At 40.9% G+C, this 19380-nt stretch overlaps 1 protein-coding gene across 15 annotated transcripts in view; it reads right to left on the bottom strand.

Annotated features, from left to right (window-relative positions):
* The window catches only part of LMBR1 (limb development membrane protein 1), a 137385-nt gene that overhangs the window by 13103 nt on the left and 104902 nt on the right, over positions 1-19380 (bottom strand). The gene's annotated exons all lie outside the window — the stretch shown is intronic.

The following is a 19380-nucleotide window of genomic DNA, read 5'->3' as shown; positions in this document are numbered from 1 at the left end:
TAAACAAGATTGAGTCCGTCCAAACAAGTGTCCAGCCCAGAGACATGTGACCTTCGGGGCCAAAGAAGCCTCTGAGACCCTAGAGCAGTGTTTTTCAACCTTTTTTGGGCAAAGGCACACTTTTTTCATGAAAAAAATCACGAGGCACACCACCATTAGAAAATGTTAAAAAATTTAACTCTGTGCCTATATTGACTATATATAAAGTAATTCTCTTGAATAGGAATCAAATAAACACAAAGAAAGTATTTTATAATTACTTTATTATGAAATATTAAGTAAACAAAATAGTGAAAAATTATAAAATTCTTGTCTTGTCTGCACCTACGGCACACCAGGCAACATCTCGCGGCACACTAGTGTGCCGCGGAACAGCGGTTGAAAAACGCTGACCTAGAGGAGCTGGGGCTCTTTCCGTAAGAGAAGCACACAGATGCGCAAATCTCACGTAGCGTGACACTCACTGCTGGAGGAGCTGGGAGGGCACAGACAGAATCCTTGCTGGACACTCCTCAGAGCCTTGCCTAGTCTGAACCTTCTTGATCAGACATCACCCATCAGCAAAACAAAGTGAGAGCACATAGACCCAACATGTGTGCAATTATTTGTAAATGATGCTATTCACTGGCAGACATATTGCACACAAAGACTTAGCTAAAAAACAACAACAACAATAAAGGCAAATGCAAGTTCTCCTGATTTGTTCACATGGCCCAAGTCTTCCTTTGTGAATTCCTGGGGCCCAGTCTCCACTTTGGAAACCACTGATGTGAGCTAAAGTGATCAGCCACTCCCGGAACATGACCACGTTGGGACCACACTGCCACGTGTGAATGTGGTTGGCAGGATGCACCCGGCGTGAGAATAGAACACACATCTGGGAACAATGTTCTGGAAAGTGCTCTCACTAGAATTTCTCAGTGGAATCAACTTAGTATCTTGAGACTCAGGGTCAAGCCCTGAGATGAAATACCAGGCAAAGAGCAACACCCTCACGGACACTTCGGTCCCAGGACAGCTCTGCTGTCCACGGGGACTGCTGCCAGGTTGCACCAAGCACTGCGCAAATACCGGGCCGAGACACTATTGTCCCAATTTAGTTTCATATTTTACAAACCTAACTAGTGCTGACTAGGATCACATAGCGCTCTTCAATCCTGAAAATCTTCTGCGAGACTGGATAGCAAGAGACCTCGGCAATCACTTCTCTAAACGTCATGGCAATCGTTAAACTGAAAAATGTACCTTTTTTTAAAAGTACTAACACTTAAGAAAAAGTAACAATACTTAAGTTTTAACTTAAAAACACTTACTATTCACATGTGTAATACTTAAAAATCTCTACTTCTGGGGGGAGAATCCAAGATGGCTGAATAGGTAGACACCTAGCCGCAGCCACACACAACAATTTCAATAAGATACAACTAAAATATAAAATGGACATTACCCAGAACTACAGGAAAGTCAACTGACTGGAAATTCTACAACGAGAAGCAAGGAGAAGGCCAGAAGGAAGAGCGGAGGAGCTGTAAAAGCCTAAGGTACAGAGACACGCGGTGCGCGCGGAGAGGACGGAGCAGGAGAGGAAGGGTGGCTGAGTGCCTGGCTGTCGTTCCCTAGCGGGAAGGAGATAAAACTTCCAACTGTGTTTGGCCCCAGTCCGACTGCTCTGAACCCCAGTTCTAGGCCAGACCCCGGGGACCCAGGCTCAAACAGAGGGAGCTGGGCTGTAAGGCGGAACCCCGGGGGAGCGGCAAAAGGAGGTCCCGGCATTGAGCGCAAAGAAGGAACAGTTGGCTGTGCCGCGGGATTGCCCTGGCGGGAAGGAGACAGGGGCTCCAGACTGCTCTGAACGCCACCTCCAATCCCACCTCCAACTGAACTGAACCCCAATACAGGGCTCATTGGGGAAGAGCCTAGACTAGGGGTGTCGAACTCAATCAGAGAAGGGGCCAAAATCTAAAATCCAGCCTAAATTGCGGGCCGAATGGTTTACTGAACAGTCATAAACTGTCATTGTGATGGAAACGCAGCGGAGTGCAGTGATGACAGCGCGGTGCGGGCCACATTGCAAGGCCTGGCGGGACGGATTTGGCCCGCGGGCCTTGTGTTTGACACATGTGGCCTAGACTGTTTGGTAGCGGGCGAAAATCAAGGGCACCTTTCTCTCAGAGGTGCTTGCAAGGAGTACTGAAGGACCCTGAGATGCAGGAGCCGCATAGGGCGGGGCTGACAGAAGCCAAAGCTGTAGGCTCCACCCTGAAACCTTGCCCCATCATGGAAACTGCAAAAATGCTGAGACGAAATAGATCACAAACGAAAGAAATGGAGGACAAAAAGCGACTGGATATCGAGTTCAAATCTACGCTTATAAGGTTTTTCAAGAATTTCCTAGAAAAGATCGATAAGACCTATGAGGATATGAAAAGGGATCAACTAGAATTAATAAGGAATCAACAAGAAATGATAAGGGATCAACAAGAAATAAAGAATACATTGTCTGAAATAAAAAATATTATACAGAGTCCTAAAAACAGAATGGAAGATCGCAAGAATCAAGTAAAAGATTGGGAACATAAAGAGCCAGAGGACACTCCTCCGCAGAAGATAGAAGGCAAGAGAATCCAGAAAATTGAAGATAATGTAAGAAACCTCTGGGACAACTTCAAGCAAACCAACATCAGAATTATGGGGGTCCCAGAAGATGAGAGAGAGCAAGATATCGAAAACATACTGAAAGAAATAGTGACAGAAAACTTCCTTCACCTGGTGAAAGAATTAGACTTACAAGTCCAGGAAACGCACAGAACTCCAAACAAAAGGAATCCAAAGAGGACCACACCAAGACATATCATAATTAAAATCCCAAGAGCAAAAGACAAAGAGAGAATATTAAAAGGAGCAAGAGAAAAGCAGGGAGTTACCTATAAAGGAGCACCTATACGATCGTCAGCTGATTTCTCAACAGAAACCATGCAGGCCAGACGGGAATGGCAAGAAATATTCAAGGTGATGAATAGTAAGAACCTACAGCCAAAAATAATCTACCCAGCAAAGCTATCAATCAGAATCAAAGGTCAGATAAAGAGCTTCACTAATAAAAAAAAAAAAGCTAAAGGAGTTCATCAACACCAAACCAGAATTATATGAATTGCTGAAGGGGGTTCTTTCAGAAGAGAAAGTAAATAAAGATAAACATTATGAACAACAAATACGTAACTATCAACAAGTGAATCTAAAAACCAAGGACATTAAAAAAAAAATCTGATGAACAATATTAACTGGTGAATATAATAGAATCAGAGGTATGGAAGGGGAGTGAACTGACAATTCATGGGGAAAAGGGGAGTGGGAGATGTGGAAAGAGACTGAACATAAACTGTGCACCTATGGATGAGGACAATGGGGGGTGGGGAAAGGGCAGAGGGTGGGGTGGGAACCTGGTGGAGGAGAGCAATGGGGGAGGGAGGAGGAACATTTGTAATAATATGAACAATAAAAATTTATTTAAAAAAATCTCTACTTCTGGAGAGAAGTGTAAGAGAGCCTTAATTTTTAAGGCAGCAAAATTTAAAATACTACTAACTATAAGAAAATTCAATTATCAAATGTTGTTAACCCTCCTCCTAAAATATTGAAATGCTTATTCCCATTTACAAGTGCATTTTTTAAAGATAAGTAAGACATATATGAGGCAAGAACCTAAAACTTAGGCAGTGGATAAGCATGGGCCCCATTATTTGGATTATCAGACAATAAATTCTCTTCAGGACAAAGTGCACAGCAGCCTGCCCACTAGGATTCAAGTGAAAACGTCTGCTGCTACTGCCCTGAGCTAAGAGCTCTTTCTGTTCATATTACAGAACGAAGGGACCAACTTAGCCTCACTCCAAGCAGGAGCTGGTTACCACCTGCACTGTGAGTGACAGAATGTGTGTGCATTAGCCACCAGTCAGCTTCGATGCTCAGCAAGAACACTCATGTTCTCAACTAGCAAGACAATGAGAGGTCATAGCCTCACACACTGAAGGATCGTTCCCGCAGTGTGCTGGCAAACCACACAGCTGACGTGGATGCTTGGCTTCCCTGTAGGACTGCCAGAAAGAACATATGCATCTTGTTACAAATAACCAGTTTAAAATTAAACTATTCTTTGATGAAACATTGGAATTAACACATTCCCCTCCACCTACCCACCCACACTCTCAAAGTGTTAGTTTAAATTATGTGACTAGATTTCCAAATCCCTCCTCTAAACCAGACGTTTGAAATAAATTTGCTTAAGAGTGTCAAATAATAAATATGACAAAAATAATGGAAGAGTAAAATCTACAACTAGTTTAAACATCATTAACTTCAGGATTAATGTAAATAGGCTCATTGCCAATCATTTTATTCATTCAAAAACAAAGTTGTTCTAAAACTAAAGAGAGGTTCCATTTTGGGAGTAGAGTGAAAGATAACACTATTTAAATAAAGATGTTAACTTTTGACATTAAATTTTACTGTGCAAGTAGACTCTCATTAAATTACATCAATTTGAAATGTTAATTAACTTTACATTCCAGCAAAGATGGAGTAAAAGACACCAGATTTCCTCTGCCACATGAAGTTTTAGAGGAGTCAAATCATACACAGATTCTCAACTGTATAGGGGATCACAACCCTAAGCTGCTTGTTGCTCAAGAGTCAACTATTTCAAAAACTAAAAGAAAAATTGAAGTTAAGTCAGAGGCATGGAAAATATAAAACAAACCCAAGTTGGCCTTCTATAGAAGAAAACTAAAGTATAAGATATAAAACACACAATAGAAGGGATTAATGACAGATTAGACACTGCAAAAGAAGAGATCATAGACTAGAAGACACATCAATGGAACTATTCAAAATGAAACACAGAAATAAAAACAAGACCAAAAATTAACAGAGCATCAGTGACCTGTGAATTAATTTCAAATTGCTAATGTGCTTGTGGTGACAGTTCTTAAAGGAAAGAGAAGTGAGAATGGAAAATATATTTGAAGAAACAATGGCTGAACATCTTGCAAGTTTGATGAAAATTATACCAATAGTTCAAAGAAGTTCAATAAACTCCATGTGCAAGATACATAAGAAAACTAACCCAAGGCACATCATCATCCAAGTGTTTAAGTGATAAGAAAAATTTTATAAGCAGTCAAATTTTTTTTAAACAAATCTTTATTGTTCAGATTCTTACAGGTGTTCCTCTCCCCCCCACCCCCCCACCCCCGCCCCTATAGTTCCCCTCCACCTCATTCCCAACCCCACCCCATGCCCTTACCCCCGCCACTGACTTTATCCATAGGTGTAAGATTTTTGTCCAATCTCTTCCTGCACCCCTCAAACCCCCTTCCCCCTGAGAATTGTTAGTCCAATCCCTTTCTATGTCCCTGATTCTATTATATTCACCAGTCCATTTTGTTGTTCAGATTATTTATTCACTTGATTTTTAGATTCACTTGTTGGAAGGTATGTATTTGATGTCTTTTTGTTGTTCATAATTTTTACCTTTACTTTTTTCTTCTTCTTCCTCTTCTTAAAGAATACCCTTCAGCATTTCATGTAATCCTGGTTTGGTGTTGATGAACTCCTTTAACTTTTTCTTGTCTGTGAAGCTCTTTATCTGACCTTCAATTCTGAATGACAGCTTTACAGGGTAGAGTAATCTTGGTTATAGGTTCTTGTTGTTCATCATTTTGAATATTTCTTGCCATTCCCTTCTGGCCTGCATAGTTTCTGTTGAGAAATCAGCTGACAGTCCTATGGGTATTCCCTTGTAGGTAACTAACTGTTTTTCTCTTGCTGCTTGTAAGCTTTTCTCTGTTCTTTTGCCTTTGGCATTTTAATTATGATATGTCTTGGTGTGTTCCTCTTTGGATTCCTCTTGCTTGGGGTTCTGTGCGCTTCCTGAACTTGTAAGTCTATTTCTTTCACCAGGTAGGAAAAGTTTTCTGTCATTATTTCTTTCAATATGCCTTCAATATCCTGCTCACTCTCTTCTTCTGACACCCTAAAAATCCAGATGTTGGTATGTTTTAAGCAGTCCCAGAGGCTCCTTACACTATTCTCACATTTTTGGATTCTTCTTTCTATTTGCCTCTCTAACTGGGTGATTTTTGCTTCCTTATATTCCATATCTTTGTTTTGATTCCTGGGGCACGTTGGTCTCTAGTAGAATTTCTGTATATTCTTTATTTCAGACTATGTATGTTTAATTTCTGGCTGGTCCTTTTCCATTTTTTTAGTATTCTCATTAAGGTCCTTGAAGGTCTCACCAAGCTTCTTGGAGGTCTCATCAAGTTTCTCAAAGGTTTTTAGAAGATTCTTGAGTAACCTTATAAATGTGATTCTGAACTGTGTCGTCCAGTAGTTTATTTTTCTCTATCTCTCCCAAAATATCTCGTGATATGCTTCTGTGTATCCTCATTTTGGCTGCCTCCATGTGTTGATGGAGTGGCTTTGTGCGGTCTGTGACCTATAGGTCAGCTTCCCCAATCACCTGAGGTGGTTGCTTTTGGTATATCCCTTTGTGGGCTGAGTGCAAAGCCTTGGTATAATTAAGCCTTGATTGCTGTTGGTACACTGGGAAGAACTGACCTCCAGGCCACTTGTCTGTGAGGATCTGCTCTGTCTGTAAAGGAAGAACTGCTGCACTGGAGACACGCCTTGTTTCACTGGGGTTTTGGTGCTCACTGAGTCCGTCACCCGAATGTGTCATTTATGGGTGTGAGGGGTTAAAACTGAGCACTAGGAACACTGGCTTCTGAGTCTCCAATGGGGTGTAGTTCAGCTACTGTCTCAGGCAACCCTGCAGGAGCTACAGTGAGAACCACAGTCCTTTCCTCCTTGGACTTTAACAGTTTGTTAGGTTAAACTGCAACAGAGAGGGCCATTCATATGCAAAACCTGCTGCTTGGAGCTTGGGTGTGTGTTGTAGGTTGCGTGGGGCAGCGTCTCAGGGCGTCACTAGGCTGGGGCATGGCCAACAGCAATGGCTGCCCATCCGCAGCCTCTCCGAGTGAGTTCCAGAGACTCCCTGCATCTCGCGCTCCCCGCACAGCAAACAAATATTCTTGTGCACAGCTCTGCAAGCAAGCCATCCTCACTTTCCAACCCGATGGCAGACAGTCTAGCTTCTCCCCAGAAACTGGATTTCAGAGAAATCTGGAACTTGTCTCTCTTCAGGTTGAAGAAAGCAACGCCCTCCACCAGCCAGGATCCGCCACCAATCTGTATCGCGTCCTCACCCCCTACCTTAGTTTTTCAGCGCTTGTGCCCTGAATTCTCCTCTTTATCTTCCAGTCTAGTTGTAGGGCTTCCTTTCATCCAGCTTTCCCTCGGGTTTGGGTGATAGAATTTTATTTTTTAGTTTTATTTTTGAAATTGTTGTGTACAGTGAAATTGTTGTGTTTACCTATGCCACCATCTTCGTTCCAGCAGTCAATTTTTTTTAATTTTTTTATTTTTATTTTTAAAATATATTTTATTGATTTTTTTACAGAGAGGAAGGGAGAGCGATAGAGAGCTAGAAACGTTGATGAGAAAGAAACACTGACCAGCTGCTTCTTGCACACCCCCTACCGGGGATGTGCTCGCAATCAAGGTACATGCCCTTGGCCGGAATCGAACCCGGGACCTTTCAGTCCGCAGACTGATGCTCTACCACTGATCCAAACCGGTTTTGGCCAGCAGTCAAATTTTTTAAAAGGTCACATAAAAAAAGATAATGATCACAAGATTTCTTGTCAAAAACTATGCAAATGAGAAAACAGTTAAGTAACAACTTTAAAATACTGAGGGAAAAAATAAGTCCATTTTAAATTCTATACCCAGCAAAAATATCTTTAAAAAAAAAAGGCAAAATAAAAACATTTCACACATACATCAAGATGAAAGAATACAACACTAGCAAACCTGCATTACAAGGAATGTTAAAGACAGTCTTCCTGGCCGAAGGAAATGCTACCAGAAGGAAATCTGCTTCTACATAAAGAACTGAAGAGCAACAGAAATGATTACTATGTGGCTACACAGAAAAAACTTTTTAGTTTGAAATCTCTTTAAAATATCATTTGAAGCAAAAATAAAAACATGATAAAAGCCTAAGCAATCATGACAGCAGAACAACCAGTCGCTATGATGTGCATTGACTACCAGGGGCAGAAGCTCAACACAGGAGCTGCCCCCTGGTGGTCAGTGCAACCCCATAGGGAGAGCACTGCTCAGCCAGAAGCTGAGCTCACAGCTGGCAAGCACAGCAGCGACGGCAGGAGTCTCTCCCACCTCCGCAGCAGCATTAAGGAGCAGTGAGCTGAGCAATAAGGAGCAGCAAGCAAGCAGGCAATAAGGAGCAAGAAGTCCCGGACTGCGAGAGGGATGTCTGTCTGCTGGCTTGGGCCTGCTCCCCACGAGAGGGAACAGGCCAGGTTGAGGGACTTCCTACCTCCCCACCCAGTGCATGCATTTCATGCACTGGGCCTCTAGTGGGGTTTATAACGTGCAAGTAAAATGTATGACAAAGTAGCACAAAAGCTGACAGGAAAAAATGGAACAACACAGGTTTGAACTGTGTGGACCCACTTATATGCAGATTTTTTAAAATTAATAAACACCTGTACTGTTTTTGATCCCAGTTGGAAATCTGAGGACTGGCTATATGCATTGATCTATACCTTTTTATATATGGGACTTAAGCATCTGCTGATTTTGGTACCTAGGAGTGGGAGGAGGGGCGGTTTGGAACCAATCCTATAAGAATAAATTCGAGGGGGGATGTCAAAAGTTATATGTGGATTTTTGACTGTGCAGTGGTTTGGCACCTGTAGCCCCTATGTTCTTCAAGGGTTAATTGTGCATTGGTATAAGGTCCTTATACCAAGTATAACCTGAAGGTAGACTGTGGTAAGTTTAAAATGATACTACAGATTAAGGACTTGGGACAGGCAGCTAGCTGGCAGAAGCTTTGCCTATCCTCCTATCCTAGCCTTCTTTTAAATTATCACTGCCAATAATCTGCAGTTCCATCCATGCTGTTGCAAAGGAAAAACAGAAAACTCATAGGCGAGAACCCTGATGCCTGAGGACTGAAAGTAGAGATGGCATAGAGACTGGTGGGGGGGCAGAGGTGCAAAAGGGCTGGCCAGGCACCCACAGGCAGCAGCTGAGTTCCGGAGAGATATCTCAGCTGTGGGGGTTGCTGCTGAGAACTCTGGGACCTAATGCCCAAGCTGGGCTCCCCAGCAGAGATCACCAAACTAAGGAGGGTACCCACATAACATCAGGCTGTGAAAAGCTGTGGGATATTATCTTCTTCCAGGGAGAGAGCTGGAAATTAAGCACCCTCTTAAAGGACCAACACACAAAAACCCCTGTGGAGCTACCCACCTTGTGCTAGAGCAGAGGGAGGGTGAAGTGGACTGGAGCTATGTGAGCAGAACCCAGGACTGGGGACTCTGGGGGTGGGGCTCAGAAGGCAGACACCCCAAGTTTCCAATGCTGAGTCATTCCATCATGCAGCGGAGGATATATTTCTAACACAGATGTCCGCCCTGCCTGGTGGTGGTGGTGGGGAGAGAATATATTGACATACCCTATTGGAAAACATCTTGCTCTGAGCCACTTCAGAGACTAAAAATAACAAGTAGCTTCCAGGCAGAAGCAACTGTCCTACTCTGTTGGAAAAAAAGTCTTGTCACACCTGATGAAAATTGCCTGGGGCAATTCAAATCAGTCTGTAGGAATCCTATCAGTCTGTAGGAAGAGGCATCTCTGGAAGCTTTGAGTCTTTGCCTGATCTAATCAGTCATAAACAGCATTTAACAGTGCCCTAAACAAGAGATTAAGAGGTGTAAAGCAAGTACATTAAACTCACAGCCCGCGGTCCGCATGTGGCCCACAATGAACATTTTTGCGGCCCAGCCAATATAATGGTATGTACGAAAGATTTTAATAAAAATTTCATAACTTAATTTTTACAATATCCTGTTACACATAATCTATTTATATAAAAACCAAGCACCCGAATGGTGGAATGACCAGAATGACTGGTGGCTATGATGCACATTGCAATGGCCAATCAGACCAATAGGGGCCAGGGCCGGCCAGCCAACCACCCGAGGCCCCTCCACCCTGCTAGCCCTGCTCCCGATCATCCCCCCTCCTCCCAATCACTGAAGTATGACCTTCAGGATTCTAAGTAAACACTCTCCAGCCTTCATAGACCAGGAACCTGAATGACAGGTAATCAGTCTGGATTGTCAGTCAGATGTCCAGGAGAGGTGCCCAACACAACCTCCATCTTCCCTGCCCTCTGAATACCCCACCCCACCCTACCCCGATGCAGTCAGGTGTCCAGGAGAGGCACCAAGCGCAGAATGCAGGAGAAGTGCTCCATCTTCCTGCATTCTCTCTCCACTGCTTCCTACCAAAGAGGGCAGCCACATCACACCATGGCCTCTCTCTTGAGGGTTTGTCAGCAGGGAACTAAATCACATTACCTGTCTAGGGAGAGGCTTAGAAACAGAAGCTGTAAGTGTCCCTGACACTAAAGTGTCTTTGAAGCTTCAACTCACCCAAAAGCTAACAGCAAACTTCTATACACGCTGCAAAGATCTTTGACATTAACAACACCTCCCCTCACTGGCCCAACCCCCACTCGGCATCCCCACCACCCTGATCGGGGGCAAGCAGCCGGATGCCACCCATGCATGAATTCATTTCGTACTCCAGGCCTCTAGTTATTAATAATGAACTACTATGTTCGCTAATGACTGATTATAATTATGCTGCATTCATTTTCCTTACATGCCTTACACGCAGGTGCACCATTTCTCTCCATTAATACTAACAGTGAATATTTTAGCAGCCGATTGCCAGGTCATTAGTCTTGTACTGACTTGTTTGGTGTGCGCAACAGGAAATAGTTCACTTATGGAGAACAAGAAAAATAGGTTTATTTGCGTTATGCTTATTAAGTTGTGCAGTTATTCAGTGTCTGATAAGTTATTGTTCAAGAAAAATATAAATTTTATTAAAATATCCTATTATTTCATGTTAACGATTACTCACTTATTTCAGCCCTTTGTATTCAGCATGTCTCTATCAAAATAAACCTATGTATCCATAAAAACTGAAGATTTCTCATCAAAACTCTACAGGCCAAAAGGAAATGGCATGAAGTACTCAAGGTAACAGAAAGCAAGGATCTGAGACCAAGATTACTATATCCAGCACGGCCATCATTCAAAATAGATGGTCAAATAAAGAGCTTCCCAGACAAAAAACAAAAAAGGCTTGTACTGGTATTACAATAAATGCTAAAAAGACTGCTATAATGAGAAGAAACAGAGAGAGAAACCTCGCCATACAGAATTAAAATGGCAATGAATAAGTACCTATCAGTAATAACAATAAATGTTACTGGATTAAATGCTCCAATCAAAAGGCATAGGACAGCTAAATGAATACAAAAACATGACCTAACTATATGCTGTCCACAAGAGACCTACCTCAGAACAAGTAGACACACACAGGATGAGAGTAAAAGGGATTAAAAATTCTTTCCATGCAAATGGAAAAGAAAAGAAAGCTGGAATGGCAATACTCATGTCCAACAAAATATCCTTCAAAATGAAGGCCATCACAAGAGACAACAAAGGTCACTACATAACACTAAAAGAATTGATTCAATAAGAGGATATAACCTTGGTAAACATACACTGAGTGGCCAGATTATTATGATCTCTGAACGCATAATAATCTGGCGACTCAGTGTATATCCTATATAATAAAAAGCTAATATGCAAATTGTCCCCTTGACCAGGAGTTCAACCAGCAGGTAGTCCGGCCAACTGCCCATGTCCCCTCCCCCTGGGCAGGCTGGTCGGACCCACCCATGCATGAATTCATGCACCGGGGCCTCTAATAAATATATATATATATATATATATATATATATATATATATATATATACACACACACACACACACACACACACACACACACACACACTGAGTGGCCAAATTGTTATGTATACACCATGACTAAGTGGGATGTATTCCAGGGATGCAAGACTGGTATAATATTTGCAAATCAATAAACATACATCACATAAAAAATATTAAAAGACAAAAATCACATGATCACATTGATAGATGCAGAAAAATCATTCGACATAACCTAACACACATTTTTTATAAAAAGTCTCAGCAAAGTGGGAAGAAAGGGAGCATGATAAAGACCATATTTGACAAACCTACAGCAAACATCATATTCAATGGGCAAAAACTAACAGTATTTCCCCTAAGAACAGGAACAAGATAGGGATGTCCATTTTTACATCTCTATTCAATATAGTACAGGAAATTCTAACCACAGTGATCAGACAAGAAGAAACAAAAGATATCCAAATTGGAAAGGAGAAAGTAAAACTCTCACTATTCACAGATGTCATGATATTATAGATAGAAAACCCTATAGACTCAAAAAAAAAAACCTAATAGATTTAATAAATGAACTTGGCAATCTAGCAGTATACAAAATCAACACCAAAAAATCAATGGTTTTTAAAATAAATACATTTTATTGATTTTTTACAGAGAGGAAGTTAGAGAGACAGAAAGTTAGAAACATCAACAAGAGAGAAACATCAATCAGCTGCCTCCTGCACACCCCCTACTGGGGATGTGCCCACAACCAAGGTACATGCCCTTGAGCAGAATCAAACCCGGGACCCCTCAGTCCGCAGGCAGTCGCTCTATCCACTGAGCCAAATTGGTTTCGGCTCAATGGTTTTTTTATACATCAATAATAAATTCTCACAAAGAGAAGCTAAATAAACAATCCCATTGCAACAACAATAACAAATTAAGATACTTAGGAATAAACTTAATCAAGGAGGCAAAAGACCTATATTTGGAAAACTATGGGACACTGAAAAAAGAGATAGAAGATATAAACAAGTGGAAGAATATACCGTGTACATGGATTGGTAGACTCAACATCATTAAAATGTCCATACTACCCAAAGCACTCTACAGATTCAATGCAATCCCTATTAAAATACCAATGGCATATTTCATAGATCTAGAACAAATACTCCAAAAATTTATATGAATCAAAAAAGACCCCGAATAGCTGCAGAAATTTTGAGAAATAAAAACAAAATTGAAGGAATCACAATACCAGATTTCAAGTTATACTACAAAACCACCGTAATCAAAACAGCCTGGTACTGGCACAAAAAAAGGTATTGATCAATGGAACAGAACAGAGAACCCCAAAATTGACCTAAGCCATTTCACTTAATTAACATTTAACAAAAAAGGCAAGAGCATACAATGGAATCAAGAGAGTCTCTTCAATAAATAGTGCTGAAAAAATTGGACACATACATGCAAAAAAATAAAACTACGCTACCAACTTACACCATACACAAGAATAAACTCAAAATGGATAAAGGACTTTAATGTAAATTGTCAAACCATAAAAATTCTACAAGAAACCATAGGCAGCAAAATCTCAGACATCTCTCATAGCAATATGTTTACCGATACATCTCCTTAGGACAAAGGAAACTAAAAAGGAAACAAATGGGACCACATCAAAATAAAAAGCTTCTGCACAGCAAAAGACACCTTCAACAAAATGAAGAGAACCCACACTATGGGAGAACATATGTGGTGATGATACATCTAATAAAGGGTTAATATCCAAAATATATAAGAAACTCATACATCTTAACAAAAGGAAGACAAACAATCCAATAAAATAAAATAAAAATTGGCAAAGGACCTAAATAAACATTTCTCCAAAGAGGACACACAAATGCCAATTAATACAACAATGAGGTATCACCTCACACCTATCAGAATGGCTACCATCAACAAACAACAAGTGCTGGTGAAGATGTGGAGAAAAGAGAACCCTAGTACACTGCTGGTGGGAATGCAGAGTGGTGCAGCCATTATGGAAAACAGTATGAAATTTCCTCAGAAAAATAATTATGGAACTCCCAGTGACCCCACTTCTAGGATTATATCCTAAGAAACCCGAAATACCAATCAGAAAGAATGTATGCAATTTACAATAGCTAAGATCTGGAAACTGCCCACGGGCCCATCAGTAGATAAGAGGATAAAAAGGTGTGGGACATTTACACCATGGAACACTATGCAGCAGTAAAAAGGAATGATCTCTCACCCTGTGAGACAGCATGGAGGGACCTGGGGAGTCTCATGCTATGTGGAATAGGTCAGTCAGAGAAAGACAAGTATCATATGATCTCACTCATATGTGAAATCCAAGTAACAAAATAAACTGATGAACAGAGTGGATCCAAAGACATGGAAGCCTGGATCAGAGTGTGGAATCTCAGAGGGAAGGCAGGAGAGCATGGGTGGGTGGAAGGTAATCAACCAAAGACCTTGAATGCATATATGCATGGCACTTGGACACAGACAATATGGTGCTGAAAGCCTGGGGCAGGGATGGGGGGTGGCAGGGACAGGCTGGATGAGGGGGCAATAAAAGGCATGCAGGAGGCGCCAATCAATGATTCTCTCTAATCACTGACATTTCTATCTCTCCCTCTCTCGTTCTCTCTTTCTCTCTCAAATCAATAAATTTTTGAAGAAAATAATTATAATAACAACCATATCCAAATTCAAAGACAAGAGAGATTGGATTAAATAGCAAGATCCAGCTATACATTATTGACAGAAGAAAACCAAACTATTTAAATACAAAAACACAAACAGGTTGAATGTATAAGAATAGAAAAAATTATACAATGTTAACCCTAATTAAAAAAAGATAAGAAGATTACATTAATGTCTCACAAAGTAGATTTCAGAGCAGAGCAGAGAATACTGCCAGGGATAAAGAATGTCACCATCATTATAATTATAAAAGAGTCAATTCATCAAGGATATAACAATCCTAAATCCTATACAATAAAAGGCTAATATACAAATTGTCCCCTCAACCAGGAATTCAACTGAGAGTTCAACCAGGAGTTCTACCAGGGAATGGGGGCCCCTCTGCCAGGCCAGGCCAGCCCAGCCCAATCGGCCCCACTAGGTGCCAATCGGGGCAGGCTGGCTGGACCCCACCCATGCACAAATTTGTGCACTGGGCCTCTATTATTTATATACCAGAGCTTCAAAACAGATGGAACAAAAACTAACAGAGGTATAGAAATCCACAATTATTAGATTTCAAAACCCTTCCTCAATAACTGATAAAACAAGTAGCTAGAAAACCAGCAAGAACACTGAACTTGTATGGCATACAACCAAACTGACGTGACATTCACAGGACACTATCCAGTTAGTATCAGAACACTCCTTCTTTTCACGCGTACACAGCAAGTCTGAAACTAACATAGAAACAAAAGCTGCACCTAAGGTCGTTAGCAGTGGAAGTGCGTTCACCGTCCTGCCTGCTCCCTCCACCGCTGCTCGCCGGGCTCAGGGCTGACAGTACGCAGTGTCTTGTTATATTCCCAGCCAGGTTAGCACTCCTGATTCTTAGTACAAATTAGTCCCTCACTATAGTTCACAGTCTAGTTTTAATTGTTAAAGTTCTAAACTTGTATCTTAAGGCTTTTTCCAGCAAAATGATCCTAACTGGAATTATTTTCATATGAAAGGTATTTTATAACAAACTAAAAGTTAAGGTATTTGGTTGTGTGTCAACAGATGGCTGTTATTTGGTTAATGTGTGGCCTTGACATTTTCTTAGGCAAGACCATGAGCCCTGAAACTAAGACAATGTCAGAACATGATAAGAAGGTGCTGGGAATGAGAGCATGTAGCGTGAGCCTTGGTTACTTTCCAAACTCTTCGACATTTGACTCAGAATACTTTCCTTTATTAAAAATCCTAACTAGATATACAAACAGATTGTTCAGACATGAGGACATTAGTAGTCAATCAGAAGTTCATCAGTACCCTTGCTGGTTTGGCTCAGCGGATGGAGTGTCGGCCTGCAGACTGAGGGATCCCGGGTTTGATTCTGGTCAAAGGCACATGTCCAGGTTGCGGGCTCAGTCCCCAGTAGGGGGTATACAGGATGCAAGCAATCACTGATTCTCTCTTGGCATTGATGTTTCTCTCTCTCCCTTCTTCTCCGAAATCAATAATTTTTTAAAAAGTTCATCAGTACCACTCATTTATTATTTTCTACAAAATAACTGACCACGACTGAGTCATATACACATTTTTTTTTTGCTGAGAAATTTTCAATATGAGGTTTGAAATTATTTCTATATCAAAGTTATAATTACAACTTATACTTCTGTTTCACACTGAGAACTGGAGAGGGAAAGAAGGCCCAGGGTAAAAATGAGGAGTATATTTACAAAACCCCAAAAGAAAACCTCTCCAAAAAAGGACAGAAACGAAACTGGATTCCTTCATCAAAGAACAAAAGCGAATAGTGCACTGCTCTCCTGCAGGATGAGAAATACGGGCACAGACACAAATAGCCAGCTGGTTCAGATATATATATATTTATATATATATATATATTTTTTATATAAATAATATATTATATATATTATATATTTTTTTTAAAAAAAAAGATAACTTTAGCAACCAGATAAAATCTGTTCTTACAAAATGCTCTGCTATCTTTAAAATATTTTATTATAGAAAACTCTGGTATCCATAGGTCATTTATTAGGCCTGATCCAGTTCCTATTTCACCTGTCAACCATCTCCTTTAATCACCTTGAGTATCCTTGGTTACCAAATATCTGGACACCAATCCCCCAGATGTTGGATTCTTCAAAACTGAAATCTAACCACGCAGCCAGCCATGTATGGTCACCAACTCCTGGAGTGTCACTACTCGCTTGCAAAGGGTTTAAAGAGTTCGAATAAACAATGTTAAGCACAGAAGTTTTGTGTTTCCTATAAGTAACAAAACTATCATCTATATTAATTATATTTGACTGAAAATACAAGGTCAAAATTTTTCTCACAGACCTTGTAGCAAGTGATACGCTTATAATATCTACTTAGTGGTCATTTTAAATTAGCATAATTAGCACTAATTTTTCAATTAGTGCAGTTTTCCATATTCAAATAAAAGAAGCTTTTTTAAAGGAATTTTTTTAAATATATTTTATTGATTTTGTACAGAGAGGAAGGGAGAGAGATAGAGAGTTAGAAACATCGATGAGAGAGAGAGTCATCGATCAGCTGCCTCTTGCACACCCCCCACTGGGGATATGCCCGCAACCAAGGTACATGCCCTTGACTGGAATCAAACCCGGATCCCTTCAGTCCCCAAGCCGATGCTCTATCCATTGAGCCAAACCGGTTTTGGCTTTTAAAGGAATTTTTTAATAAAAGTGTCATGTCACACCAGACATGTAAGTCTAAAGCTACAGTTTATGCCTAACAGGCAGCAACATTAGCAGTTGGCAAATTTAAAAGAAAAAATTTGGAGCAGAACACCAAATTAATTTTTTATATAGGATTCAATATATCTTCAATTTATAATTGAATTTATAATCATCACTTAAAACTATTAAACTAAGAGCTGCATGTAATGGAGGTGATGAGGCTCCTTGTTGCTTGGCTTCTCGTTTAACTGCCAATGGCGGGCTGCTGCGGGCTGCGCTCCTGGGGTCAGGCTCTGCCTGCGGGAGGCATGAGACAGAGGAGACGCCACAGCCTGGAATCCGTGGGTAAGCACACCCTCTATTCTGGTCTGATAAGCTTCTCAGCCAGTAAATCAAAGTCCCGTTATACAGCAGGATAATAGTCGTGACAATTCCCTATATTTTATCTTCTTAAAATCAAAGACTCACTTCTAAAGCGTTAACAGAGGAATTACAAAGTAACTCCCAAGTTTGCATTTCCCATAATACTAAATAAAGCTTATTCTTTTTGTCTAGAAATGTGCTTTTTTAACGCTGTGAAAAGCCTCTATGAATCTGTTCAGTGCACTTACTCCTTTTCATCTATTCAGTGCCACTGGCATAACAGGTAGTGCGTGCGTGCTGTGCCGGCGGAGCACGTGACCACTGCGCCTAATGCACGCCATTAATCCTGTTTGGACAGCTGGGTCCGGGCATTTGTTAGCTGCCTTTTAATTGTTCCATCTTCCCTTTTCTCCTTTTTATTTATCTCTATGGCAAACTACTCAGGAATTTAATGTGTTGATCTTCAAAAAAGCAAATTTTGCCATTAATTTGTTTTCTTTGTATTAAAACTATACGCAGCATGTAATTTTCTTTTGTAAATAAGCATATGCTAGTACCGCTGTGAACAATTTTAAATAAGAGCACAAGTGACCAAATGGTAGGGTAGCTGTAATGTCACAGAATTATTTGTTAAACTGTCATGATACATATGACATTTGGCTACAAATCAAGGAATGGAAGTGCATATTTTGGCATTTTCAGATCAGCACACCACAAGCAGATGTCAAAACAATAACAGTCCTGTAAGCGAACACAAAAGGGCGAGGAGTGAGCGAGCTCCGTGTCAGTCTGTGGAGAGCGGGCCCTCTCCATTCATCAGAGAGTTCCCTCTTTATTAAAACACAAAATTCCTGTGAGAATTAGAGACTAAGATGCGCCTGCTTTCTGGCCCGGCCCGCATCCTGATGGGTGCGTCTTGAATAAATGATGCTGCGATACGAGCTGAAACAGAGGAGCTCGGCCTTGTCGTTGTGAGCAAGTGGCTGAGGCTGAATGATGGGATGCTTCCTAATCGGTGGTGAGCACTCTCAGGTCAAACCCTCAGTCTAGAAAGCGAACCTCCTCCTGAACACTGAGCAGCACTGAGCCCAGGCATGAGCACCCAGCCACAGGGCTACAGGTGGGGAGCGGCCACAGGACGACTGCCCAGCCACAGAGCAATGTGGGCACACTTTACTTTCAGAGAATCAAAATTCTGTAAACAGGAAAACTTCGTGAATGGCAGGCATGTGAGGTCCTTACACTGAGGGCTGCTCTTTAAGTCCCTGTGGTTTTCCTTTATGCCCACTTCACAGCACAAAGCAGCTTAAAATAAGGCTGACACATTTTCAATTTTTTAAAACACAATCATGTTATTTCATATTAAGAAAAACTAGTTTAATATTTTCTAATCATTAAACATTTTAAAAAATAAAAATCAGTTTCCTTACTAGAGACTAAAAGCTTAACTAGTCAGTAAACAAAAAAAAAGTTCACTGTTTTGAGAAGACACATTATAAAGATTTTTAAAAAGTGCCTTCGTTTGATAAAAGCGCTTTCTGGTGTAGCCCCACGTAACGAAGTCCAGGAGTAAAGGCAGAAAGTAGGGGTCATGGTGTGTCTCGAGGAATGACCTTTAGAAGCTGGAGTTAAGGAGTGGAGTGGA

This window comes from Pipistrellus kuhlii, unplaced genomic scaffold (assembly GCF_014108245.1).
Source record: "Pipistrellus kuhlii isolate mPipKuh1 unplaced genomic scaffold, mPipKuh1.p scaffold_m20_p_116, whole genome shotgun sequence".
Taxonomy (NCBI): Eukaryota; Metazoa; Chordata; class Mammalia; order Chiroptera; family Vespertilionidae; genus Pipistrellus; species Pipistrellus kuhlii.
The sequence above is the reverse complement of the archived record's forward strand: the minus strand, read 5'-3'. Positions and strand labels throughout refer to the sequence as shown.